General features: G+C 41.5%; 1 protein-coding gene across 1 annotated transcript in view; it reads left to right on the forward strand.

Annotated features, from left to right (window-relative positions):
* The first annotated feature begins 6,694 nt into the window (after positions 1-6,694).
* The window catches only part of LOC141101162 (cadherin-19-like), a 296,165-nt gene continuing 274,905 nt past the window's right edge, over positions 6,695-27,954 (forward strand). The window contains exon 1 of the mRNA XM_073590021.1: positions 6,695-6,753. The gene's annotated coding sequence lies outside the window, so the exon portion shown is untranslated. The remainder of the gene's footprint in view (positions 6,754-27,954) is intronic.

Raw genomic sequence — 27,954 nt, forward strand, 5'->3', positions numbered from 1 at the left:
CGCTGGACAGACAGTCTCAATTCTGTGTGACTTCAGGCAAAGATGCAGTCAGTTAACATGAGTATAAGGTACTGGATGGAGAAAAGAGGTAGTGGGAAACAGGCTTCAGATCTACAGCCTGATTTGCATATCAATTAAAATGCCAATTTCTCAGTAATGAAGGACTGGACCAGCTGTGAGGCTGGATAGTCAAGAGGTCTGGGGTCAAATATCAAGACAGCTCATCATAAATAAAGGGGTAAGAAAAAGGTCACAGGCCACGGTCATGATTCCAGGAAGGTAGCGGATCAAGACAGAGAGACTATACAAATGAATAGTCAAAAGCAAGGTCAAAGGTCAAATAACAATAGATCTGATACTGAGCACAGGAACACAATGCATGCAGACACAATTGGCAATATTTCGAGGGTGAGAGCCAGCTAAATAGCCATGTAATCACTCTCAACAGGAGACCCATGGAAGAAACCCATAAACAACCTGGCCCTGATTGGTCAGCTGGACTGTCACTCAACACACTGACAGCTCAGCATGCCTCAGCCTGCAATTGGATGGCTGAGCGGTCCATCAACATATGGACAGCTCAGCACACCCCTGCCCTAATCTGGACAGCAGAACTGTCACAGCAGAACTGTCACTTACTGCGTCCAAACACACGGGCAGGAAGAATCGTGACACTGGTCATTTGTACTGCAAAATTTATCTTTCAAAAAACTAGATACACATACAGTTTAGGGTGTGAAGTCTTGCTGACATATTACTTTTAAGGAGCTGTTATGGAGCAGACAAGAGATTAAAGAGAAGAAACCGCAGTGAGGCCCCTGATAGAGGAGTAATCAAGGAGAGATGCATTTACAGAGAGCTGAGGAGACAGAATGGAGAGTGCACACAGCTGCAGGATAGAGGCAAATAACTTCTGTAAATTCCCTCATTGATGTGTAGCAGGTGGAGGTTGAGAAAAGTTCTACATCTGATTTATGAAAACTGAATATGGGTAACTCTATAACCTAGTGTAAGAATATTTTACATCTGCTACCTGCCTACTTTCTGTGTTGGCACACAATACCACATTTGTACTGTGTTTACAATTCTGGTGGCTTTTATGAGGATATCTCGCAGAATGTCATGGTTCCAAAACCCAGCACAATGATTTTTTGGGTATCATATAGGGAATAATTGGCATGTTATATTTCCTTTTATAATGCAACATGTTTGGATTTAACAAGGTGATTTGTCTCACACATTTCTTAAACTATCCTATGTAACAGGATGCCTGATCTGAGCACTTTATCATGCCAATCTGATCGCTATGATACAAAAAATAAGGGACAACATTTTCTTCTAACACCTCTTGCCTTTATGTGATATATGGATTCTGTAAATGAGTGCAGTTTTTGTGCAAAATGTTTGAATTCAGTAAGTTAGGCTACTTTCACACTAGCTTTTTTTTGTGCTGCGCCTCGTGTGCATTCCAAACGCATGCAAAAAAAGCAGCGATTTAACCATTTTGTTGCCATGTTAACTCTAAAAGCGCATGCGATTTTAAACACATGCGTGCGCATGTCCTAGTACACGCATGCAATCCCATAGACTGCAATGTTGTTTTTTTGTGCATTCCGTGCGCATGCGTTTTTTGGCAGCAGTTGGGAGCACAGAAAAATGCAACATGTTGCGCCTGGCGGCGCCTGGGCGCACACAAAAAAGAGCAGCACACGAAAACGCACATGAACGTGTACAAGCGCTGTACCATGCGCCCGCCATTGTTTAAGATAGGGGAGCAATGCGTATGCGCACGATAGCACATGAGGCGCAGCTCAAAAAAATGCAAGTGTGAAACCAGCCTTAGCTTCCTGTATTTGGGTCCCATAATAATATACTGTACTCACTTTAAACGGAAATAATTAGAAGGAAAGCGAACATGAAAGTCATAAGAGGAAAAAGTAAAAAGAATAAAACGTATATAAGCGAATGGAAATTAAAAAAAATAATTACCAATAAATAAATAGGGACACAAAATATGAAGTAAAAATAGTATATTTCTTTATTGGTACATAGTATAAGTGAATGCAGGGATGCGGCCCAACTTATCCTGCTACATACAGGTAATCTATAATTAGCCATGTCAAATGTATGATCTAATAAGCGATCTCTTTACAATTGGGAATACCTCTGGCCATTATTGGGCAAGAAAGCACATTATTATATATCATCTTTGCACATTATTTGCACTTTACTTGCTTTTCTTGCACATTAACCCATATGGGTGTTGCTGTGTGTGTATTAAATATATAATTTATTTTGACACTTATCTTTTATATACATTTTCTACATGTTGGTATTGTTGTTGTTTGTGAGCAATACACACATTAGCACTAAAGAACTTTTTTGTTTATTTTTTTGTTAATGTTTTTATGTTCTGTGCTCAATATATTGCCCAATTATTTTTCTAATTTCAACATGGTATTTTAACTCTTGGGATTGCAGGCACCTTTTGTGTGCCATTCTACACCATCTATTTGTTTTTATACTATGTACCAAAAAAGAAATATACTATTTTTTGCTTCATATTTTCTGTCCCTATTTATTTATTAGTAATTCGTTTTTTAATTTACATTTGCTTATATATGTTTTATTATTTTAACTTTTTCCTCTTATGACCTTCATGTTCAGTTTCCTTCTAATTATTTCCAAGTTCTTTGCCAAATGGTCTGCCATTCTTCCATATAGGCGCGTTTTTTAAGACTTACCATCTATACATACCTTGTTTGTTTTTATATACGCTTGCCTTTTGATCTTTTGTATTTTAAATACATCACTTTAAATGGAGTATATAATCAGAAAATAACCATTTTTAAATCAAATCTTTGTGTGATATCTATTTTTAAATACATTTTATTTGTATTTTTTAAATCACTATCTTTATTAAAAAAAAATCACATTGGCCACAGAGACTTTTTAGCCTCATGCTTCTTGAACTTTCTGGATGTATTTTCATCAGACTCCTTATCATCAGAGGCAGGATTACAATGACAAGTAACCCCTTTATGAAAAACCATTCAGGATAATTGATGGCACAGCTTAATCTGCCTTCCATACCCTCCACAATGACCTTTGCAAACTCGCATTAAATGCTTCTTTAAAAAGTTACAGTTAGAGTTTGCTACTTGCTAATATGTATAGATTTACTGAATCGCAAGGAATTTATCTTAAATATTTTGATATGGAAATAAAAAATAATTACCAAAAGCTAAAAACTAAAAATACAATTAATATAATATAATATCCTAATTTTAAAAAGTAGTTCATTCTCAGATTATACCAGAGGCTGCTGATAAGTCTTTGGCTTTGTGAGTTTTTTTGTTTCTATGGTAACGAATGTTACATCACATGAAAGCCTTATGTGTCTAATATATTTTTGCAAAATGTTGTGTTTTTAGCTTATAGCAACAGTGTTCTATGGATGCGTGAAAACAAAATGGCCAAGACTAATCTGATATTCATAGCAAATGAGAGTAGAGGAGTGATATAATTCTTGTTTCTGCAAGGAAAGTACGCAACGGATATTCATGGTGATATGTCGCAGACATTGGAGGATCAATGCCTTTCATATTCTAGAGTTAAGAACTGGGTTGCCAAATTTAAAATGGGCCACTTCAGCACCAATGATGAGGAATGTCCTTGACGAATGAGAGTGGTTGTTGTTCCGGAGATCATCGATGCTGTGCACAACCTCATACTGGAAAATCTGCGAATTTTGGCTAAAGCAATAGCAGACATCATGGGGATCTCCCGTGAACATGTTTGTGTAATTATCCATGAACCTTTGGACATGAAAAAGATATCTGCAAAGAGGGTCCCCAAATATTTTACAACAGATCAGAAAAAGCATGTGAGTGAAAACTTCCCGGTACATTTGTCAGCATTTCCAGACTGAAAAGAACTTTCTGGATCGACTGGTCACTATGTACGAGACCTTTATTTATTTGTATGACCCTGCAACCAAGGTGCAGTCGAAATAGTAGAGGCACAGTGGTTCTCATCCAAAGAAGTTCAGGGTGCAAAAATCAGCCACTAAGGTGATGGCATCTGTGTTCTAGGATAAGGAGGGTGTGCGGCTAGTGGACTACCTTCAAAAGGGTTCCACCATCAATGCAAGGTATTACATTGAACTTTTGGACCAAGTGAAGGCAGCTCTAAAGGCCAAAAGGCGCGGCAAGCTGTCCAAAGGAATCTTGTTCTTGCAAGACAACGCCTCCGCTCACACTGCACAAGCGACCAAGATAAAACTGGCAGAGCTGGGCTTTCAGCTGGTTCACCACCCACCTTAAGGGCCTTTACACATAGCGACATCGCTAGCGATATTGCTAAAGCGTCAACAATTTTGTGACGCAGCAGCGATATCACTAGCGATATCAATATGTGTGATACTTACCTCCAGCCGGCTCCCCCGCTGTCTGCCGCTGATCGCGCAAGATCGTGCAGCTCCATTTCTCATTGGGCGCTTCCTGCTGGGCTTCCTGCTGGTGCCAACGAGGGACGCGTGGATGCAGGCTGAAGGACTTCAGGATCGCCGCGTCTGAAAGGTAAGTAATGACTACTGCTGCGTTGCTACATCGCTGTGAGATCTGCCTGTGTGACAGCTCACTAGCGAACATTTAGCGATGCACCAGCGATCCTGACCAGGTCGTATCATTGTCGGGATCGCTGGTACATCGCTAAATGTAAAGGGGCCTTTATCCACCAGATCTAGCTCCCTCCAACTATCATCTGTTTCCAAACCTGAAGAAACCCCTAAAGGGTGTCAAATTTCACACCATTTTTTAATGCCATGGCTGTTACAGATGCCTGGTTTGAGGCACAACCGAAATCCTGCTTTTTGCAAGGCTTACAGAATTTGGAATACCTATGTAAGAAGTTTGTTGACATCAGTGGAGAGTATGTAGAATAAAGATAAAGTTTCATTGTATCTCGTTTCTTTCTGGGTAAAGCCAAAGACTTATTATAGAGCTGCTCCTCACAAAATTAGAATATCACCAAAAAGTTAATCTATTTCAGTTTTTCATTGCAAAAAGTGAAACTCATATATTATATAGAGTCATTACAAACAGAATGATCTATTTTCAACTGTTTATTTCTGTTAATTATGATGATTATAGCCTTCAGCCAAGGAAAACTCTTAAAAGTCATTATCATCTCAGTAAATTAGAATAATTAACACAAAAACACCTGAACAATCTTCCTAAGCATTTAAAAAGATCCCTTAGTCCTTTTCAGTATGCTTTACAATCATGGGGAAGACTGTTAGCTTGACAGATGTCCAGAAGGTAGTCATTGACGCACTCCATGAGCAGGGTAAGCCACAAAAGGTCATTGCTAAAGAAGCTGGCTGTAGACAGAGTGCTGTATCCAAGCATATTAATGGAAAGTTGGGAGGAAGGAAAAGGTGCAGTAGAAAAAGATGCATAAGCGACAGGGATAACCACAGCCTTGAAAGGATTGTTAAGAAAAGGTCATTGAAAAAGTTGAAGGAGATTCACAAGGAGTGGGCTGTTGCTGGAGTCATTGCTTCAAGAGCCATCACGCACAGACATTTCCAGGTCATGTATTTGTTACACTTACTGCCTTAAGATCTTCTGCATGAGTTGCTACATTGGGTATCATTGCCATTCAGATATATGATGCTGTTGCAGTAAGGACCTGGTAAGTGGTGGTGACCAGAGCAGAGATGAAATCCGGGAGTGAGGAGGGTAAGGATACAATTTTGGTCTAAGGTGTGAATCATTGGTCAAGGTTCTTAATTGATGTGTAATTATAGATGTTTGAGACATACTGCAAAAGTGAACACCAACAATTATCTTAGAGACAAATTTTGCAGTCATCAGAAGAAGTCATCAAAGTTGTCTGAGTTGTAAGAAGAAGAAAAGAGAGAACATTTTTAATCCAAAAATATTTCAACATTGGGTCACTGAATTCATAGAGGAGCTGTCACCACTCCATACTTTTAGTAGGTCTTAGTATATCCCATGAAATAACTGTTCTGGAGAATCTTTTCCTAATGCCTCATTCAGATATCTGAATGACTTACTTATCTAAATGACTTCCATGCTATACTATGTTTCCTCACTAAGACAATTTGTAAAATTCAGTAGACAAATATATTTTTAGCAGAATGATCTATATTGTTTTTCTATATATTAGCTTTCCTGTTTACTCAGGAATTGTAAAAGACACATCCAATCCAAACTCTGAAATAAAAGAGACCATGAGATAGCAAATGGCATGTAGTATACCCTAATTATCTCTCGGTATACAGACTTAAAAAATAAAATAAAAAAAATGCTAAAATTTCCCCCACACAACTTCATTCTCATAATCTTTACAAGTACAAGATTTTCTACAGGGAGGCTACAAAACTAGACAAACAGCTTTGTGACAGAGTCAAACAGAGGACAGTGTCATTTAGGTTACAAATTACACTTGTACAAGATGCATAACTTACAAGGGTAGTCTTCTTCTTCAGCTTGAACTTTGCTTGCTGAAGCTTTCTGCATTTTAATCTAATGAGCTGAATGCACATCAGAGAAGTCTCATTATGCCATATACAAAAGTCCTTGTGTTCCGTGTTTACCACCCAGTACACCCAAAATAGCAGGCAGTAAAATGTTAGGAGTTTTGTAAAACTCAACACAAGAGCTTTTTACTGGAAACAGGATGGACGATGTGGACTTTTACCAAACTAATACAAGAAGAAAGTGTGTAAGTATGCAATATTTCAACTTTCTTGAAAACATATTTTTACTTTTTGTGTGTGAATATTAAACAAAAATTACCATGATAATCGAGTATCTGAAATCCTAATATTACATGCATGAAAACTATAGAACTGTGTATTTCATAATGGCAACTTTTAACATTTTCTTGCTGCAATATGATTTAGACAAATGATGCTTCAAAATCATTCAAATCTATTCCATATGGATTTTAAGCTAAATATTTTTATTTCTAAGAAAAGGAAATGTTATGTTAAAAGGATTCACATTCTTTCAAGACCTTATATAGAATGGTTTACAGAGAAGTGTACGGTATTTAAGATAAGTATGTGAACCTGCTCCTATGCCATTTTTCATCCCATATGCGGTTATTGTTGGTAAAAACTATTCCATTGTTTGACCAGTGGTGTGAGGTTCAATATTTTGTAGCTCTGATGCAAATTAGTAATTCTTGCTGTGAGAGATGAGTCCTATAGGTTTTCTGGTACATGTAATATGTTTTAATTAATGGGAGAACAAAAAGGGAATCCAGCAAGGACTCAGCAAACCAGGATTGGAGTAAAATAATATTTTTCTTTATTTCTTCAAAAAGGTTAAAAAGAAGACCCACAAGGATCAGGAACCAGAGTGCGTTTATTTCTGCCACGCACTCTGGTTCCTGATCCTTGTGGGTCTTCTTTTTAACCTTCTTGAAGAAATAAAGAAAATTATTATTTTACTCCAATCCTGGTTTGCTGAGTCCTTGCTGGATTCCCTTTTTGTTCTCCTATTGAAGGATTTATTCCTAATCCAGTCCGTGCAGGAACTTGATCACCAGGTGGGAAAGACCCATGAGTCTCATTGCTGCAGCTGGACACTGACATACATACTTTGATGTTTTAATTAATATTACATATTACAATTATTAGTGCCTATTCATGCTGACATATTTGCCTATCGATCTATCTATCTAGCTATCAATTGATCTATCTAACTAAATCTATAAATAGTCATTACAAAAAGATTAAAACAAAATATTTAAAATAACTTGATTTAATCAGTATTGAGTATGAGAGCCACACAGAGAATGCACTTTGTTGTTTGGGGAATGTTCTGCCAGTGTAAATGCACTTTTGCAAGTAAATCATCAAGATCCACTGCTGGCAACTCACAATGGTTGCCAGAAATTGTAATTGAATCATTAGCAAAGTAAATTTTGCATCAGCAGCCTTTTATCCATAATATATACCACGCTATTGAAGTTATTGAAATAGCAATTCTAAAAGTAAATATCAACCCTTTAACAAGCCTTGCAACATGACTTAGATGAAAATCCAAACCAGAATCCCAATTTGCAGACCCAGTGTTTCAGGGTATTGCACCTTGTCAGTGCAAAGGATGAGATTGTTTTGGGTAGGTGAGAGGCTAAGATTGGTATCTAAGGGGTAAAGTTTCTTCTTGCAGAGAGTGACAAGCCAGGTCTGGCATGCCAGCATGACGAGACTTAAATGCCTTGCATGCTTCTCTGGATAATTAAATATGCAAATTGTCTGTTCAGAGAGGATGAGGACTTTAACTCTAGTGCCACCTATTGGAAGTAGCTATCCTGCAAGTCAATATCTACCCTCTAAAAGGAGAAACTTTACCACTTAGATCCCAGTCTTAAGGGGGTTTTACACATAGCGATATCGCTATAACGTCACCGGTTTTGTGATGTCATAGCGATATCGCTATGTGTGATACTTACCTCCGACCGGCTCCCCCGCTGTCCATCGCTGATTGCACGAGAATGTCCGGCTCCATTTCTCATCGTCAGCTTCCTGCTGTGACGACGAGCGACGCGTCGATGCGGGCGGGAGGACGCCAGGATCGCTGTGTGTGAAAGGTGAGTATCGTGCGCTGCATCGCTGCTGCATCGCTGTGAGGTCTGCCTGTGTGACAGCTCACTAGCGATCATTTAGCGATGCACCAGCGATCCTGACCGGGTCAGATCGCTGGTCGGATCGCTGGTGTATCTCACCTAGCCAAATCAGATATCATACTTTGGAATGACAAGGGGCAAAGTCATAAGTCCTAAGTCATTTTGCAAAGGGTCAATATTGACTTGTAGGATTACTACTCCCAATAGAGTTTAAGTCCTCTTACTCTCTGCAGAGACAATTTGCATGTGCAATTTCCCAGAGGAGCATGCAAGGTGTTTAGGTCTCTTCATACTAACATGCCAGACCTGGCTGTCACTCTCCACAAGGAGAAACCTTACCCTGTTGTGAATTCTCTTATTTCTGAGTCGGGGCTCCCTCTGGTGGTTACTGTGGGTAGTGGAGCTGGCCGGATTGACTGAGGTCTGCCACCTGGCGATGATGATTTGAAATCTGGGGTTACTGATTGGGAGTATTTAAGTAAGCAGGCTTCCCTCAATTGTTGCTGGTGATTAGTTCTTCCTGTGCAACTTGAGGTCTGCTGTCTCCTGCCTGATCCTGTATTTTTCAGCTAAGTAGTTCATTTGCTAATCCTTTGCTTCTGATCTGGTTTTGCCTTTTTCTGCTTTGCTGTGCGGGTTCAGCGTGCTCCCTGCTGGGGCTGTGCCGGACCCCGCTCCAAATGTTACAGCTTGTGTCAGTTTGTTCAGTCCCCTGTTATATTAGTCTCTTTTGCTTTGCTGCCAGTTTACACCAGAAAGCTAATATAGTGGGGGAGAGGTCGTGAGACCTCAGTGTTTTTTGTACATCAAATGTGTTGCATTTTTTAGCGTTTTACGTGATTGCAGACAGTGTCTTTCCTTTCCTATCCTATCTAGACAGTTTGGGCCCCATCATTTGCTCAGTCTATTTTCTGCCTGTGTTTGTCCCTCATCTGGTCTCACCGATAATATATGTTTGGGGGCTATCTATTTCTTTGGGATTCTACAAAGGGTCAGTTTAGATTTCACCTTTCTTGCTTTAGGCCTAGTTAGTTCTCTGGCTTTGTCGAGGCTTCTAGGGCATCGTAGGTATGCTCCACGGCTACTGTTAGTTGTGTTGTTAGGATTAGGCGTCTGCAATTTGCTAAGTGACCAACCTTTCTGGTTTCCTGGTGGCCCAGCCTATTCCTGCCATCCTCCTCAGTGACCAGTTCATAACATTACCCATTAGATACCACACTATTGAAACTATCTGATCATATACTCAAAAAATTGCTTGTGTGTTTTTTTGTGTTTTATATATTTATTACATTATAAGGGTATTTTTGTGTTGTGGTTTTAATTGTAATTTAATAAAATTTTAATTTTAGGGAATAAATAAGTAAGCAAGTTAATAATAATCTTTAGATACATATCCATTTTTTGTAAACTGTTTTTAGAAATTACATATGGCATGTGTTAGGGTTGGCAGAACGCACCAAATGTAAATTATAATAAGGTGCGTTTGCAACTCACAACTGCAGCTAGAGGACAATGACTGAGTGTAGAATCATAGAATTATAGAATCATAGAATCTTAGAGTTGGAAGGGACCTCCAGGGCCATCTGGTCCAACCCCTGCTCAAAGCAGGATTCGCTAAATCAGGGGTCCCCAACCGCCGGTCCGCAGCCCAGCACCGGGCCGCTGCAGTGCTCTTGCCGGTCCGTGGACACAAGGGGAGCCAGGGGCGGTCAGTGGCTTAGCGGGGGCTGGGGCGGCACGCAGCAATTCTTAGACTGCCCTCGTGTAGCGGCGGCCAGGGAGCGATCCAAGCAGCTCCGCTGCCTGCAAGAGGAAATAGCAGGAGTGGAGCTGCAAGGACCCGTCCAGCTTCCTGCCCGCCGCCCGCGCTTCCTGTCTCTGACTGACACAGAGAGGAGTGCGCCGCTGCTGTGTCAGAGCGGGGAAGCGCGGGCAATGCTGCGGACAGGTGAGAGGAGAGAGGTGGTGTGTGTATATATATAATGTGTGTGTGTGTGTACATGTATGTCTGTGTGTGTGTGTGTTTGTCTGTGTTTGTGTAGGTGGAGCCTGGCCCTGGAGGAGATGGGGACATGAGGAGAAGACCGGGATGGGGAGAGAAAGCCATGATGCCTGGGGTGATGGGAGAAGGCCATGAGGGGGTAATGGGAGAAGGCCATGATGGGAGTGATTGAAAGACGTCAGTGATGGGGTGAAGGCAATGATGGGGAGAAGGCAGTGATGGGGTGAAGGCAATGATGGGGAGAAGGGAGTGATGGGGTGAAGGCAATGATGGGGAGAAGGGAGTGATGGGGTGAAGGGAGTGATGGGGTGAAGGGAGTGATGGGGTGAAGGCAATGATGGAGAGACGGCAGTGATGGGGTGAAGGCAATGATGGAGAGACGGCAGTGATGGGGTGAAGGCAATGATGGGGAGAAGGGAGTGATGGGGTGAAGGCAATGATGGAGAGACTGCAGTGATGGGGAGAAGGGAGTGATGGGGAGAAGGGAGTGATGGGGAGAAGGGAGTGATGGGGTGAAGGCAATGATGGAGAGACGGCAGTGATGGGGTGAAGGGAGTGATGGAGAGACGGCAGTGTTGGGGTGAAGGCAATGATGGAGAGACGGCAGTGATGGGGTGAAGGCAATGATGGGGAGAAAGGAGTGATGGGGTGAAGGCAATGATGGTGTGATGGAGCAGGCAAGGATGGGGGTGATGGAGCACTCATTCAAAACCTATGGTGAGTTGAGTCACATTATAAATGTTATTTAATTATAAGTATGCACTGCTACACTACAACCGCGTCCATAGCCCCACCCTCTTATGACCAAAGCCCCGCCCCTGCCACACCTCCATCCCCGCCCTTCCGGGCCATGGAAGAATGGTCTTGCTTGAAACCGGTCCCTGGTGCAAAAAAGGTTGGGGACCACTGCGCTAAATCATCCCAGTCAGATGTCTGTCCAGCCTCTGTTTGAAGACTTCCATTGAAGGAGAACTCACCACTTCTCATGGCAGCTTGTTCCACTCATTGATCACTCTAACTGTCAAAAAATTTTTTCTAATATCTAATCTGTGTCTCCTCCCATTCAGTTTCATCCCATTGCTTATAGTCTTTCCTTGTGCAAATGAGAATAAAGTTGATCCTTCTACAATGTGACAGCCCTTTAGATATTTGTAGACAGCTATTAAGTCTCCTCTCAGTCTTCGCTTTTGCAAACTGAACAATCCCAAATCCTGCAACCTTTCCTCATAAGACAGGGTTTGCAGAACGGTCACCATTCTGGTTGCTCTTTTCTGAACTTGCTCCAGTTTGTTGATGTCTTTTTTAAAATGTGGTGCCCAAAACTGGACACAATATTCCAGATGAGGTCTGACCAAAGAGGAGTAGAGGGAAATAATGACTTCACGTGATCTAGACTGTATGCTTCTGTTAATACATCCAAGAATTGCATTTGCCTCTTTTGCTGCTGCATCACACTGTTGACTCATATTCAGTCTGTGATCTATTAGTATACCCAAATCTTTTTCACATGTGCTGTTGCTTAGGCCTATTCCTCCCATTCTATATATGCTTTTTTCATTTTTATTGACAAGATGTAGTACTTTGCATTTTTCCCTGTTAAAAACCATTCTGTTAGTTGCTGCCCACTTCTCCAGTTTATTTATATCTTTTTGAATCCTCTCTCTCTCTTCTCTAGTATTAGCTATCCCTCCTAGCTTTATGTCATCCGCAAATTTAATCAGTCTACCCTCAATTCCTTCATCTAAATCGTTAATAAAGATGTTGAACAATACAGGGCCCAGGACAGAGCCCTGTGGTACCCTACTTGAGACATTCTTCCAACTGGATGTGCAGCCATTTTACGACCACTCTTTGGGTCCGATCACTAAGCCAGTTATGAATCCACCTAACAGTTGCCTTGTCCATTCCATACTTAGTCATTTTTTCAATAAGGATTGTATGAGATACTTTGTCAAATGCTTTGCTGAAGTCAAGATATACTATATCTACAGCATTTCCTTGATCCACCCAATCACTGATTCTGTCATAGAAGGAAATTAAGTTAGTCTGACATGACTTATTAGTTACAAACCCATGCTGACTCTGCTTAATCACTTCATTCTTATCCGGGTACTGACATACATGTTTTTTAATAATTTGTTCAAAGATCTTTCCTGGTATAGAAGTATAGAAGCTTATAGTTGCCTGGGTCCACCTTCTTCCCCTTTTTGAAGATAGGAACAACATTTGCTCTTCTCCAGTCTTCTGGGACTTCTCCTGTTCTCCAAGAATTTTCAAAGATTAAGAGAGGGGTTCATAAATTTCTTCTGCTATCTCCTTCAGTACTCTGGGGTGTAATTCATCTGGACCTGGAGACTTGAATTCATTTAGGTTAGCTAAGTGTTTCCTCACTATCTTTCTGTTTATAGATATCCTGGATTCTTCTATTCCCTTAATAGGACAGTGAAGAACAGTTGATGTTACATTTCCTTTCTGAGAGAAAAAAGATGCAAAATAGGAATTTAAAAGTTCAGCCTTCTCAACATCCTGTCTTACCATTTCATCATTTTCATCCTGTAAAAATCCTATAGCATCTTTGACTTGTAGCCACAAGTAAGCACCATAAACACACTGAGATAAACGTCACTCAGTGTGAACGGAGTGCAAAGCGCCTGACTCTGTTATTCCACAGAGCTGTCATGATCTCAGTGTGGGTTTGACTCGCACACGTGGGGTTAATGTCTATAACCAGTGCTGATGACTGGCATTTCTGGGGTTAAAGGTTGTGATCCCAGTGCAGGCTTACCGGCACACCTGGGGCTTATGATTGTGGCCTCTTCCTGGTTCTGGGAAAGCTTCTTAGAGCTTCAGGACGCTCCCATCCCCGTCAGTTATACTTTCACCCTTGGCATAGTGTAGTGACCCCTGAGTGTGTTTGTGCTGTGTTCTTGTTTATCTGATACTCTGTGTATGACTCAGCCTGTTCTCTGGATAGTGCTTGTTGGAATCTGCTTGGTACCTTCTATGTCTGTTTGGTTTTGATCTTTGCTTGGTCCCGACTCTCCGTTCTGTCTCATCCCTGGTACTTTACTGTTATCTCTGTGTATGACCCGGTTTGTCTGACTTTGAGTATTCTTGTATTAGTGTTCTGCCTATCTCTGACAGCAGGACGCTAAGCCCCGCCCCCTTGTGGTCACATGACCGTAGGTCCTTCACTGCTCACTGAATTTAGCTTCTCCAGGTCCTGTTTGCTTGAACTATCCAGCCATGTCTGACCCCGGGCCCCTCTGCAGTGTGGGTGAGTCCTTGATCAGCGGTGGCTGCATGCCAACTTTAACAGGACCGTGACAAGAGCAGTATGAAAACTGAGAGCACTCTAAGCTATGCACTGTTAGATGTCACAGGAGCATAGAGGAATTGACACTAGTGGGGTCCCTATAACTCACCCCACACTACGCTGGTGATGGAACCTGCTCTGACACACGATGGCTTTTGAGCCCTGCTGCAGACGCTAAGTTCAAGCACGAGTTCCCACCCTACACTGCCTGTCTAGAAAAACACTCGCAGTGCTATTAGTAGCACATGTGCGCACAGGGTGGTAGCTGTCCCACCTACACACACACAGCAAATAAGCATGATACTAGCACACAGGTGTGCCCCATTGAGAGACTTTTATACATTCAGCTCAAGTCCAGACAGACAGGACCCTGCCTGTGGCCTCCTCACCAGAGCAGCTGACATCTGAGCACCACTGAGATGGCGCCACATCACGGACATGTTCAGTAGGGTGAAATCTGGACTTTGCCTCCAGAGTACAACGCTGCACGTGTATACCAGTAGTCACCATAGGCTTAGCTGGAGAGCCAGCAGCAACTACACATGCAGTATGAGCTTGGGCAAAGCACTGGGTCCAGAGTCTGTTCTGAGCAGTCATCCCAGCAGCTGATCCAGAATGGGAGACTGCTGCACCAGGCAAGGCTTGGCATCTATCCCATGAAGCGGGAGAATCCCGGTGCCTAACTCATGTGGTTTCTGGTATTGTAAGCAGCCTTAGAGTCTCTGGAATTATCTCGTATTTGTCATATCTATGACACCATTGCTCAGCAACTGCAAACAGACCTTGGTAACCAAAGGGCATTCAACATGGTGAGAAATTCCTCAGACAGCCAATAATAATCTCAATTATAGCATGACAAGGCATATAAATACATGTATTTTTCTGTGTGGAGCTCATATACTGAATTAATCAAGATTTTTAAAAAATTGTGCATTCATTTTTGCATCATTTGCATTTAATTACCATACACACCTAGAATTCCACAGCCTTTCTTGCTGTAATTTTAATTTTGAGGAATATATATATTATATTAGGAAAACATAACACAAGCAAACACAAAATGCAGTTTATAAATGAAAGTCTTTGCTATTATAGTAAAAGAAAATCCTAACCTTCAGGGCACTGTGTAAAAAGTGATTGCACCTAAACCTAATAACTGGTTGGGCCACCCATAGGAGCAACAACTGCAATCAAACATTTGTGATATTTGGCAATGAGTATTTTACAACAATCTGAAGGAATTTTGACTTCAGTTGAGCGAACTTTTCAAAGGTTCAGTTAGACAAATTTGCCTATGTTCGTCGAACATGTTCGCCGAACAGTTCAATAAACATACCCGAACCCAATTGATTTCAATGGGATACAAAGCCAAATATATAGACAACACATTCTTGGACACAAAAAAGCTGCTAAAGCAGCACAAATTAGGAGCCTTTGCCAAGAAAAGTGGCATCAATTGACCCAGAGTACAAATAGTATAATTGCATAGCAAGGAAGTATGGGACAGGTCTTGGACCAGCATTTCTAGATAAAACATTGATCACTAACAGGTGGATGAGTGACAGGTGTAGACTGGGTGCTCCAAGAGCACATGAAGAAGACTCAACTTGGGGTCCAAAACATTTACAAAAATTAGGGGCAGACACCACAAAAAGTGGCATCAATTGACCCACAGTAGAAATTTTAGGATCGCACAGGAGAAGTCAGGCATGGGCCATTTATGAGCCATGATCTAGGCCAGCATTTACAGCTTTGAATTTAAGTTCAAATTAAGAGGTGGGTGAGGGACCAGTGTAATGCTGTTTTGCTGTTAACCCTAAAAGCTCATGCAACAGCAAAGCAGACTTTTTGCTCAGCCACACTCAGGTGGCACAAATATCCGCTTGGTAGACCACTAATGTTAGAAATATTTAAAGAGAGTAAAACATGCAGTTGACTGATCAATTCACTCACAGTAGAAATTATAGAATGGCCACAGCAGCAGTCAGCCATGGGCAATGCATGAGATATCAGGGTGTGGGCCAGCATTTAGAGCTTTGAATTTAAGTTTAAATTAAGATAAGGTGGGTGAGGGACCATTGTAAGCCTGCTGTGCTGGGAGCCCTGATACCTCATGCAACAGCTTCAAACTGTTTTTCTGCTCAGGCACACTCATGTGGCACCGATATCAGCTTCGTAGACTACTAGTGTTAGAAACATTTATGGATTGTAATACAAGAAGTTAACGTAAAGTAAGTGCAGGCCTACTTGTCTGGGAGCCCTACTGCTACATGCAACACACATGTAGGAGATTCAACTTGGAGTCTAAACTTTTCCAAAATTTAGGGGCAGACACCACTAAAGTGGCATCAATTTCCCCAGAGTAGAAATAGTATAATGGGGCTCTGATACCCTTTTCACTACAGGCAAACCACCAGATATAGACCCAACTTGGAGTCTCCACATTTTCAAAAAATATTGTCACACACCACTAAAGTGGCATCAATTTCCCTAGAGTAGAAATAGTATTTTAGGGCTCTGACACCTCTTCCACTACAGGCAACCCAGCATATGGAGATCCAAATTGTTTGTAACATCAGCAGCAGTAGCAACAGCAGGCACAGAAGCCATGACAAAGGTGTCACACACTGCTATAATGCAAGATCAATACATCACACTAAAAACTATACCTTCACCTAGTCTGCCCAGTCTGTGACTGGGATGCAAAAATCATTGAAGATCCATGACTTATTCATACTGATGAAAGTTAGGCATTCTACACTTTCAGGGGACAGCTGGATGCGCTTATGCATCAGGAAACCACCAGCAGCACTGAAGACATGCTCTGAGAGAAAGCTGGCTGCCAGGTTTTACAAAACCTCAAAGGTATGACAGGCAAGTGCAGGCCACTCTTCCATTTTTTAAGACCAAAATGCAAAAGGGTCCAAATTCCCCCTGATTTCATTAATATGGAGCTCCAGATACTCCTGCACCATCCTTTCCAGTCTTTCACAGCGAGTCAGACTTGTACTCTGCTCTAATAGTGCAAGGGTAGGTCTAAAACCTGTGTGACACAACTCACAGAAATTGCCTATGCCCCTTACACTGCTGCTGCTAAAGATTTTGTACTGATGACTCAAAATTCCCAGAATTGGAAGTATATAACTGTGATACACACTGTCCTCCTCACTGCAGTTTTGGATAAAGCCACTCTTAAGATTGTCTACAAGCGTTTTTTTATACTCCAACATGCACACATCTCTTTCCAGGGGAAGTGCCTGGCAAAATTTACTCTTGTAACGTGGATCTAACAGAGTGGCAACCCAGTAGTCAACACTATTTCTAATCCTAACAATACGGGCATCATGCTGAAGATGCACCAAGAAGGTGCTCATGTGTTAGGAAGGTTTCTTCCTCCATCCCCTCCCACCAACCACAGAAAACAAAGAGGGGATCATTATCCTCTTCATCTTCTGATTGTTGCACTCCCATCATCTCTTCCTCCTCATTCTACTCCATTTGTTTCTCAGCCCCTGCACCATCAGTAAGAGTTTTTCTGGTAGAATGAGCCCCCATAGATTGCTGTGATTCACTCACCCATGGCACCCATCTGTGCAATGATAATCCTCCTCTGCTTCCACCTCTTCCTTTTGGCCACCACCTCCTCCCACAGTCTATTCAAAAGTGTGCTCCAGCATGTTGGTAACCGGAATAGTGATGCCATTGACAGCATTCTCAACACTAACCATCTCAGTAGCCATTTTGAAACTGTGCAGAGTGCAGAACTGTTTCATCTGTGCCCACTCTCCAAGAATGATTTGCTCCACGTCTGTAATGCATTGGCACAGGCAATGCAAAAAGACATACTGCATGAGAGCTTATCGCTGCTGCCACAATTGCTGCAACATATACAGAGTGGAATTCATGTCGACACATTGCATATCACACGGTTAACCAGTAGGCCAAGAGACCTCTGTAGTGATGCAATTCAATTACCTGCAAGGTGTGAATGGTGGAAGTGAGAGCACAGCCACTGTGCTTTCTGCATCAACGCATCCAGGCCAGGACAGTGGAGGAGAAATTGCTGTACCACCAGGTTGATGACTTGAGTCATGCAAGGCAGGTGTGTGAGGTTACCCTGGCATATGGCCACCACCAGTTTCACACCATTAACGCAAACAGCCTTCCATGGCTCCAGGTTCAGTGGAGACAGCCATTTCTCAAACTTAGCCTGGATAGCTGTCCACAACTCTTGATCTGTTTGACTGCGATTTCCTAGACATATTATTTTAAACACTGCCTGATTGCAATGAGCCCTTGCTGTGCAGTTTGGTGGTGGGGGGAATCTCTCTGCAATGTTGGAAACATGTCTCATTGAGTAAAAGGTTGAGGGTGCAGGTGGAGGACCTAGAGGAGGTGGAGGAAGCAGAAGCAGTGAAGGAAGTGTTAGATACAGAGGTTTGTCCCACAAGCCATGAGGAACCCAAGACTTGTGGATCAGGCCCTTGCACACCTGCACACAAAGCCACCAGAGTCACCCAGTGACCAGTCAGCGAGATATAATGCCCCTGCTCATGTTTGTTTGTCCACATGTCAGTTGTGAAATGCACCCTGGCAGTCATATTTTTTGCAAAGAATGGGTGATGTTGTCTGTGACATGCTGTTGTAGCGCAGGCACAGATTTCTTAGAGAAGTAATGGCAACTGGGCAAAATGTACTGAGGGAGTAAAACGGCTATCAGCTTTCCGAAACTCTATGTCCACAAGGCAGAAAGGCAGCGTTTCTATTGATAACAGATTGGAGATGGTGGAGCTCAAGGTGTTAGTTTTCGCATGTGTAGGAGGAAATATTCTTTTACATGACCACAACTGTGGGACCAAGGGCTGACTGCTGTGCTGAGAGAGGGTGGAGTAGGGTGAACATGACAAACTGCTGGACTGTGAGTGAGGTGCAGACAGAGATGTTATGGTGGACTGAAAAAGATGTGGTGTGCTAGGTGAAACAAAAACAGCAGGCATTTCCACTTCCATAACAGTTGACGGGCTTTCACTCACCCTGACTGTATAAGGTAATCAAGTGGAGGTTCTGCGGCTGGAGACCTGTATGAGAACACTTGCCATGGTTACAGAAGAAGAAGCAGAAGAAGCTTTGATGGGATGGCTGGTGGTTGGCGAGGCATTGGTCCACATTTTAGAGCAGTTAAATTCCCAGACTAACGCATCTTGATCATGCACAAGCCAGTTCATTCATGTATTAGTCAAATGATTGCATTGTTTCCTTCACTGAAAAGATTTTTTGCAAGGTTGGCAGATAACGTGAGTTGGGTCATCCTTTGTGTTCTCAAAAAAAAGCCCAGGCGAGTAACGCTTGTCACACCTGTAAACTGTAGACCCACAACTGCTGCTGGCCACAGACAGAGTTGTGGCTGAGGATGCAGTGAGAGACTTGTGGTGTGGGGAAACAAGGGTAATTGGGTTACCACCACTGACGATTGCACTGTGTGATGTTAAGGTGCAGGAAAAGATACCACTTGATGCAACGCTTACTATTCAGTGGAGCACATTTTTTTTCTGGCCCTCATCCACCATACTGCAGTGTGACTGACAAAGAAATGGAGTCAAGTAGCCCATTCAGGAACAGATGTTGCCAGTTGTCCTGGATTGGATGAGATGGTCTTTATTTAGTAGAGCTTTCAGTAACATTACCACCCACATAAACATTGAACACCAAGCCCATTTCCCCCTACACCACAACCTTGCTTTTTCCCATTTATGTTGGATGTACCCTTCTCCTCTTTTAACAAGCTGTTTCACAACCCTAGGCCCAGACCTGTCAGTCACCTGTCAGTAAATTATCAATCAATATTTGTTTGCTAAGATAGTGTTTCTGGACCAGACTACTAGCAGAAAAAATTCAGATTAGAAAATGTGGGCTGGTGTCTGGACCACACTTTTACTAGAAAGGATTTAGATTCTGAAATGTGGTCTGCCTGCCTGCACCACAGTTTTAGCACAAACAATTTAGATTAGGTAATGTGGTCTCCTGCTTGTACCACAGTATTAGCATATAAAATTTAGATTAGCAAATGTGGCCTCCTTCTGTTACCACATTATTAGTGCAAACAATTTAGATTAGGAAATGTGGCCTCCTGCCTGCACCACAATTTTATCACAAGTGATTTAGATTAGGAACTGTTGCCTCCTGCCTGCATCATAATATTTTCACAAATGATTTAGATTAGGACTTGTGGCTTTCTGCATGCATTACAGTATTAGAGTAAACAATTTAGATTTGGAAATAGGAAATGCAGGCTCCTGCCTGCACCACAATATTAAGGTTCAAGTTTAGTGTGCACTCTGTCAGGAGAGTGAGGTGCCGTAGAACGGAGTGTGAAGCCCCTTATACTAGAGAGTCAAAATTCACGGCACACTCTAGTTTTTATTGTGCATATTTTTTTTTCATTTATTATCGTTAGTTCAACAAAATCAAAATCTCCCAAGACAGTGCTGCAACCAGGCTACATACTGCCTTTTAGTCCATTATACTATAGGTCACAAGCAACTTTCACAGCCACCATACTTAGGTATTTAGCCTCTCCTCACAGGTACCTCATCAGTAGCCACCATCAATCTCCCATCTATCAAACATTTTAGACTTATTTTCTTTTGTTTTTTCACCCATATCATTCTGGACAACTTTTTTGTTTAATTTTACTTTTATTTTTGTTGTATGGTCTCTACCTCTTTACCTGCAATGTCTTTCTTATTGTTTTTTTTTCTTTTTCCTTTTTTGTGATTATGTCCCCCTTTCTAGCATTTCATTTGTTACTGTTTATTTTGTTCTCACATGTTGTCTCTTTTTATTTCAGCGACTCAATGACTAAGACCTGTGTCAGGTCGAAATGTCTGGGTGTAATTGTAGTCGCTCTGCATTTTGACCATTTATTTTGCTCCCCTGCATTTTGATTTTGTTGAATTGACAATTAATGAAAAAAAAAAATTGCATGACAAAAACTAGAGTGTGTGCTGAATTTTCTGAATTTTGACTCTTACACCACAATAGTATCACAATTTCATACAGGATGTTATCTAGCTGAAATAGAAGACATTAATCCACCTATCTAACTATCTGACAAATTGCAGCAGCAGGAACATCCTCTCTGCTCTGTTACTCTTAAGAAATGGTGCCCACAGAAACAAAATGTCTGCTTTTTATATGGAGAGAGACATGTGAATTTGGCAACCAATGACAGAAGCTCTTGTGTCTGGACGTTTTGGATGGTTTCTGCACCCTTATTGGCTGCCAGAGTCCCCACGCATTAGGTTAATTAAGAAAAAAGAATAACAGCCCACTGCTCCTCTGACCTCACCTTTTGCCACCACCTCCCCCCCTAAAACATGTCCACCTGCTCATCATACAGCACCACTATCCTAGTCAAAGTCTTAACAAAAGCATTAGTAGAATCTTGATAATTTACAGAACTGTGCACAAATTTTGCCCTGTAGGTTTGAATTTCATTTTCCCTTAATAATAAAGACCTTTATTTAAAAACTGCATTTTGTGTAATATTTGTCCAATTTTTAAATTTCTTTGGTAATCTGAAACATTTAACTGTAGCAAACATAGGAAAGGGGCAAACACTTTTTCACATCACTGTATATACAGTGAAGAGCAAAAGGATAACAATTTTTGGAACTTTTGATTTTCAGCCTCCATATCTCATTCCCTTCTGCTTTGATCTTGAGACTCATCATTTTATAGACAATCATCTTGGATATCTCATACTTAAGTTTGACTTGCAACTATTTTGCATATGATTAGTTATGCAGATTCTTGTCATGTCGCTGCATTGTTACTATTTTGCTCCTAAAGATCTAAATTTTAATTTTTATTATTTTGTTAGTATTTTGCAAACCCACCTTTGGCTATCAACACTGCCTGAATCCTTCTTGGCATTGTCTCGATCAGATTCAAGCATGTATTGATGGAAATTTGATCTCAGGTCTCTTCTACACATTCCCAAAGTTGGTGCATACTGGTCCACTTACTTGGGTATGTACAGTGGGGCAAAAAAGTATTTAGTCAGTCATCAATAGTGCAAGTTCCACCACTTAAAAAGATGAGAGGCGTCTGTAATTTACATCATAGGTAGACCTCAACTATGGGAGACAAACTGAGAAAAAAAATCCAGAAAATCACATTGTCTGTTTTTTTTCCTTTTATTTGCATATTATGGTGGAAAATAAGTATTTGGTCAGAAACAAGCAATCAAGATTTCTGGCTCTCACAGACCTGTAACTTCTTCTTTAAGAGTCTCCTCTTTCCTCCACTCATTACCTGTAGTAATGGCACCTGTTTAAACTTGTTATCAGTATAAAAAGACACCTGTGCACACCCTCAAACAGTCTGACTCCAAACTCCACTATGGTGAAGACCAAAGAGCTGTCAAAGGACACCAGAAACAAAATTGTAGCCCTGCACCAGGCTGGGAAGACTGAATCTACAATAGCCAACCAGCTTGGAGTGAAGAAATCAACTGTGGGAGCAATAATTAGAAAATGGAAGACATACAAGACCACTGATAATCTCCCTCGATCTGGTGCTCCACGCAAAATCCCACCCCGTGGGGTCAGAATGATCACAAGAACGGTGAGCAAAAATCCCAGAACCACGTGGGGGGACCTAGTGAATGAACTGCAGAGAGCTGGGACCAATGTAACAAGGCCTACCATAAGTAACACACTACGCCACCATGGACTCAGATCCTGCAGTGCCAGACGTGTCCCACTGCTTAAGCCTGTACATGTCCGGGCCCATCTGAAGTTTGCTAGAGAGCATTTGGATGATCCAGAGGAGTTTTGGGAGAATGTCCTATGGTCTGATGAAACCAAACTGGAACTGTTTGGTAGAAACACAACTTGTCGTGTTTGGAGGAAAAAGAATACTGAGTTGCATCCATCAAACACCATACCTACTGTAAAGCATGGTGGTGGAAACATCATGCTTTGGGGCTGTTTCTCTGCAAAGGGGCCAGGACGACTGATCCGGGTACATGAAAGAATGAATGGGGCCATGTATCGTGAGATTTTGAGTGCAAACCTCCTTCCATCAGCAAGGGCATTGATGATGAAACGTGGCTGGGTCTTTCAACATGACAATGATCCAAAGCACACCGCCAGGGCAATGAAGGAGTGGCTTCGTAAGAAGCATTTCAAGGTCCTGGAGTGGCCTAGCCAGTCTCCAGATCTCAACCCTATAGAAATCCTTTGGAGGGAGTTGAAAGTCCGTGTTGCCAAGCGAAAAGCCAAAAACATCACTGCTCTAGAGGAGATCTGCATGGAGGAATGGGCCAACATACCAACAACAGTGTGTGGCAACCTTGTGAAGACTTACAGAAAACGTTTCACCTCTGTCATTGCCAACAAAGGATATATCACAAAGTATTGAGATGAAATTTTGTTTCTGACCAAATACTTATTTTCCACCATAATATGCAAATAAAAGGAAAAAAAACAGACAATGTGATTTTCTGGATTTTTTTTTCTCAGTTTGTCTCCCATAGTTGAGGTCTACCTATGATGTAAATTACAGACGCCTCTCATCTTTTTAAGTGGTGGAACTTGCACTATTGCTGACTGACTAAATACTTTTTTGCCCCACTGTATATAGTTTTTTCTTCAATTCTACACACATGTTTGATTAGGTTGAGGTCTGGTGACAGTGGGGCCATTCCAGCACCTTTACTTCATTGTCATTGAAAAATTTCGACTTCATTCTCAATGTATGCTTCTTGTTGTTGTTCTCTTGGAACATTATGTCATCCTTTTCATACCCAAAGTACTTCAGTGCACGTAGTAACTCATCTTGTAGGATACTCACATATAGCTCAGCATTGACACCACTGTTGATCCTGGTCAAGAATATAATGCTTTTGGCTGCGAAGCAACTCCATATCATTAAGCTTCACCCACCAAACTTGACATTTCCTTGAAATTCTTCAGTCCATTAGCCTTTTTTCCTCTTGTTTATTTCAGACCCATTTGCACCTATAAGGACCTAGTCTATTTACTTTTATGTCATCGCTTCAAGTTACCCAATTCAAATCTGCAAATGTCCACAATTTGTAGTTGTTTGCAAACTTAAACCAACGCTTCTTATGATAATATTGAAGTTGAGACTTCTTCACATTTTTTCAGGCCACCATTCCAGTCTTGTTTAATGTACATCGCATGGTTCATGTATCGACTTCTGTGATCGAACTATTAAGAAGCATTCGAGCCACTTCCACTGCCGAGTTTGTCATGCCAGAACAGATAAACCTTGGGATGAACTGACTCGTTGACTCCTATTTTGGCTGGATGTCCACCTTTTGGTTTTTGAATGGATGGACAGACTTCATCTCGTATTCTTCCAACTGTCATGGCACCACATGATGTAGCTTTACAATTTATTTTTTAGCCAAGAGAATGCTAATAATGAGCTGGATGATGCTGTTTCCCTTTTCTTGGGCAATTGTGTCCATGTTTGCTCCTTGATTTGAACCAATCGCCATTCACTTGGGAACCAACCTAATAATACGCTGAGTTATTAGACAATGTGAGAACAGGTTGTATTTTGTAGCATTTAAGACGAAAAATATTTTTCCACCACCAGGAGCAAAACAGTAACAATTCAGTGACATGACAAGAATCTGCATAACTAATCATATGCTAAATAGTTGCAAGTCAAATTTGTGTTTGAAATAGTCAATATGATTGTCTATAAAATTATGTAAGTCTCACAATCAAAACAGTAGTGGATGGTGAGATATGGAGCCTGAAAGTCAAAAGTTAAAAACATTGTTACCCAGTTTCAAAAATACCAATGAGACAACTACTCTCAACCTGCCAATCCATGTAGGGGGTAGTTGCTTGGCATATTAATGCACAATAGAGGCTTGTATGCTGCACGGTTCACCTACAGGTGATGCACAGCATCCAGGTTAGCAGCCTATTAGTGACGCCCATACTATTCGATCTGTTGGGCTGAACAGTGCTATCCAAATGCATGCCATATGCACAGACACCACAGTTTACAAGACCAAATGGGCCCAGCTACACTCTAAAAATAAAGTGCAGAAAAGACAAATAAAAATATGTGAGATATTAGTCAATATTTTGGCCAAGATATGCAAGCTTGCAACCTGCATCAAGGGTCCTCATGCTTGTGAGTCCTATCACTAAACAGCAAAACCACAAAAAGAGGACTTAAAAATCCTCGAATCCTCCACACGCACACACACTGAATATGCCATACACCCCACACGCGCACACTGATCGCCGCCATCTTTGCCCAGGAGGAGCGCATGCACAGTTTTAATGTGACCACCGCTATCTGTTTGCACAAGGATGGCGACGGTATGATTTACTGTACCTGCGCAAATTCCGCGCAGGCGTAGTGAATCATTCAGCTGATACCGGCTGCAGATGCGTGACGTGTCTACAGGTAGAGGAAGCCGGTCACAATAAAGTGATTTTTCCCATGAACAAAAGTTCATTTTAAAAATTGTCTGTGTCTGACAGTGTACGGAGCATACTACATCTCCTGGGCAGGGGAGAAGCAAAAGACAATACTGACATTACAGCAGGGGATCACAGAGGATTAATTTTGTGAGGTAAAATATTTCACTGACTGTTTTTAAATAATATTTTATATCTTACTTCACAAAATGTATCCTCTGCAATCTCCTGCTGTAATGTCAGTATTGTCTTTTGCCTCCTCCTCTACCCAGGAGCTGTGGTATGTTCTGTACAAGGTCAGACACAGACAATTTTTAAAATGAACTTTAGTTCGTGGGAAAACGCCTTTAAAAAGCAAATATCAATGCCAACATGGGGCAGACAGGTCAAAGAAGAGAGCACAGATGAGAGAAGTCAGCACATGGGGAAAGAGAGAGTGGATAGGTGGGTGAGCACAGGCGGGGAGAGATTCTCAACCCTGCAAAGCCTGCTCCCATCATGACATTACTGCCCTCCCGATGCAATAGCATCGGGCCTCCATCTAGTATATATATATATATATATATATATATATAGGAATATAAGAGAATTGGGATCCAGCAAAAAGATGAAAGTTCACCAGAATTATAAAATCTTCTTTATTTATCCATCAAATCATATAAAAAATATGTGAGGAACTCCAAACAATTGGTAACATTCCAGCAAGGGACTACATGTTTCAGCACTATGTGCCTTCTTCACCGTGGACCGTGAAGAAGGCACATAGTGCTGAAACATGTAGTCCCTTGCTGGAATGTTACCAATTGTTTGGAGTTCCTCACATATTTTTTATATGATTTGATGGATAAATAAAGAAGAAGATTTTATAATTCTGGTGAACTTTCATCTTTTTGCTGGATCCCAATTCTCTTATATTCCTATTTGTTGGGGCATACTCCCTGCCTGGATCCGTGCAGAATATAAGGTGAACACCGACTATTGCATTAAGAGGAACTCCTTTATGGTGAGCTGGCTATATGTTTTTTACATTGTTTGAATATATATATATCTAATATAAAAAGCTCAAGTGTGTGTATGTATGTATGTGTGTGTGTATGTCCGGGATTGGCATCCGCACCGTCGCAGCTACAGCCACAAAATTTGGCACAGTCACACATCTGGACCCCGAGAGTGTCCTAGGCTATGTTGTGAGGTGAAATTTTAACCCCGTGTGTTCCAATTCACCAAACAATTTTGCCCCTATCTACATAATGGGGAAAAAGTGTGTGTGTATCAAGCCCCACCACTCATGATGTCACAATGGTTGCCATGGCGACGCTGATGTCATCATAGGTTGCAAGCCCTGCCGCTCATTATGATGTCATAAAGGCTGACTATGGGATGGAGGATGTGTGATGGGTATATGGGCACTGGACTATGGGATGGAGGATATATATGATGGGTATATGGGCACGGGACTATGGGATGGCGGATATGTATGATGGGTATATGGGCACTGGACTATGGGATGGAGGATATGTATGACGGGTATATGGGCATGGGACTATGGGATGGCGGATATGTATGATGTTTATATGGGCACGGGACTATGGGATGGAGGATATGTATGATGGGTATATGGGCATGGGACTATGAGATGAAGGATGTGTGATGGGTATATGGGCACTCGACTATGGGAAAGCAAATAAGTATGATGGGTATTTGGGCATGGAACTATGGGATGGAGGATGTGTGATGGGTATATGGGCATGGGACTATGGGATGGAGGATGTGTGATGGGTATATGGGCACTCGACTATGGGATGGAGGATATGTATGATGGGTAAATGGGCATGGGCCTATGGGATCGTAGATATGTATGATGGGTATATGGGCATGGGACTATGGGATGAGGATAATTATAATTTGCTATAACTAACCACAGTTAGTTACTATGCCCGGGCAGCGCCGGGCTCTTCAGCTAGTATATATATATATATGTATATATACTGTTGTGCCTAAAATTTTACGTACCCTGGCAGAATTTTTGCTTTCTTGGCTTTTTTCATAAAATATATGAATGATAACACCATGGATTTTTCTGCACACATGGTTAGTAGTTGAGTAAAGCCATTTTTGTCAAACTACTGTGTTTTCTCATTTTAAATCATAATAACAACCCAAAACATCCAAATGACCCTGATCAAAAGTGATTTTGGCCTGATAACATGCATGGAAGGTGACAGAAATGGGTTTGAATGGCTACTAAAGGTAACATCCTCACTGGTGACCTGTTTGCTTGTAATCAGTGTGTGCATAAAAGCTGAGTGACTTTCTGGGGTCCAGACAGACTCTTGCATCTTTCATGCAGCCAATTGAGCTAATTTTTGGAGCATGGGATACTGGGAAGAAATTTTTTTGTGACATAATATCTATATAAAATTGAATGTGTGTGTGTGTCACCAACCAATCACTAAGCATCTTTCATTTCACCAGAGCTGTTTATAAGAAGC

This window comes from Dendrobates tinctorius, unplaced genomic scaffold (genome assembly GCF_039654945.1).
Source record: "Dendrobates tinctorius isolate UK_male_01 unplaced genomic scaffold, ASM3965494v1 ptg000115l, whole genome shotgun sequence".
Taxonomy (NCBI): Eukaryota; Metazoa; Chordata; class Amphibia; order Anura; family Dendrobatidae; genus Dendrobates; species Dendrobates tinctorius.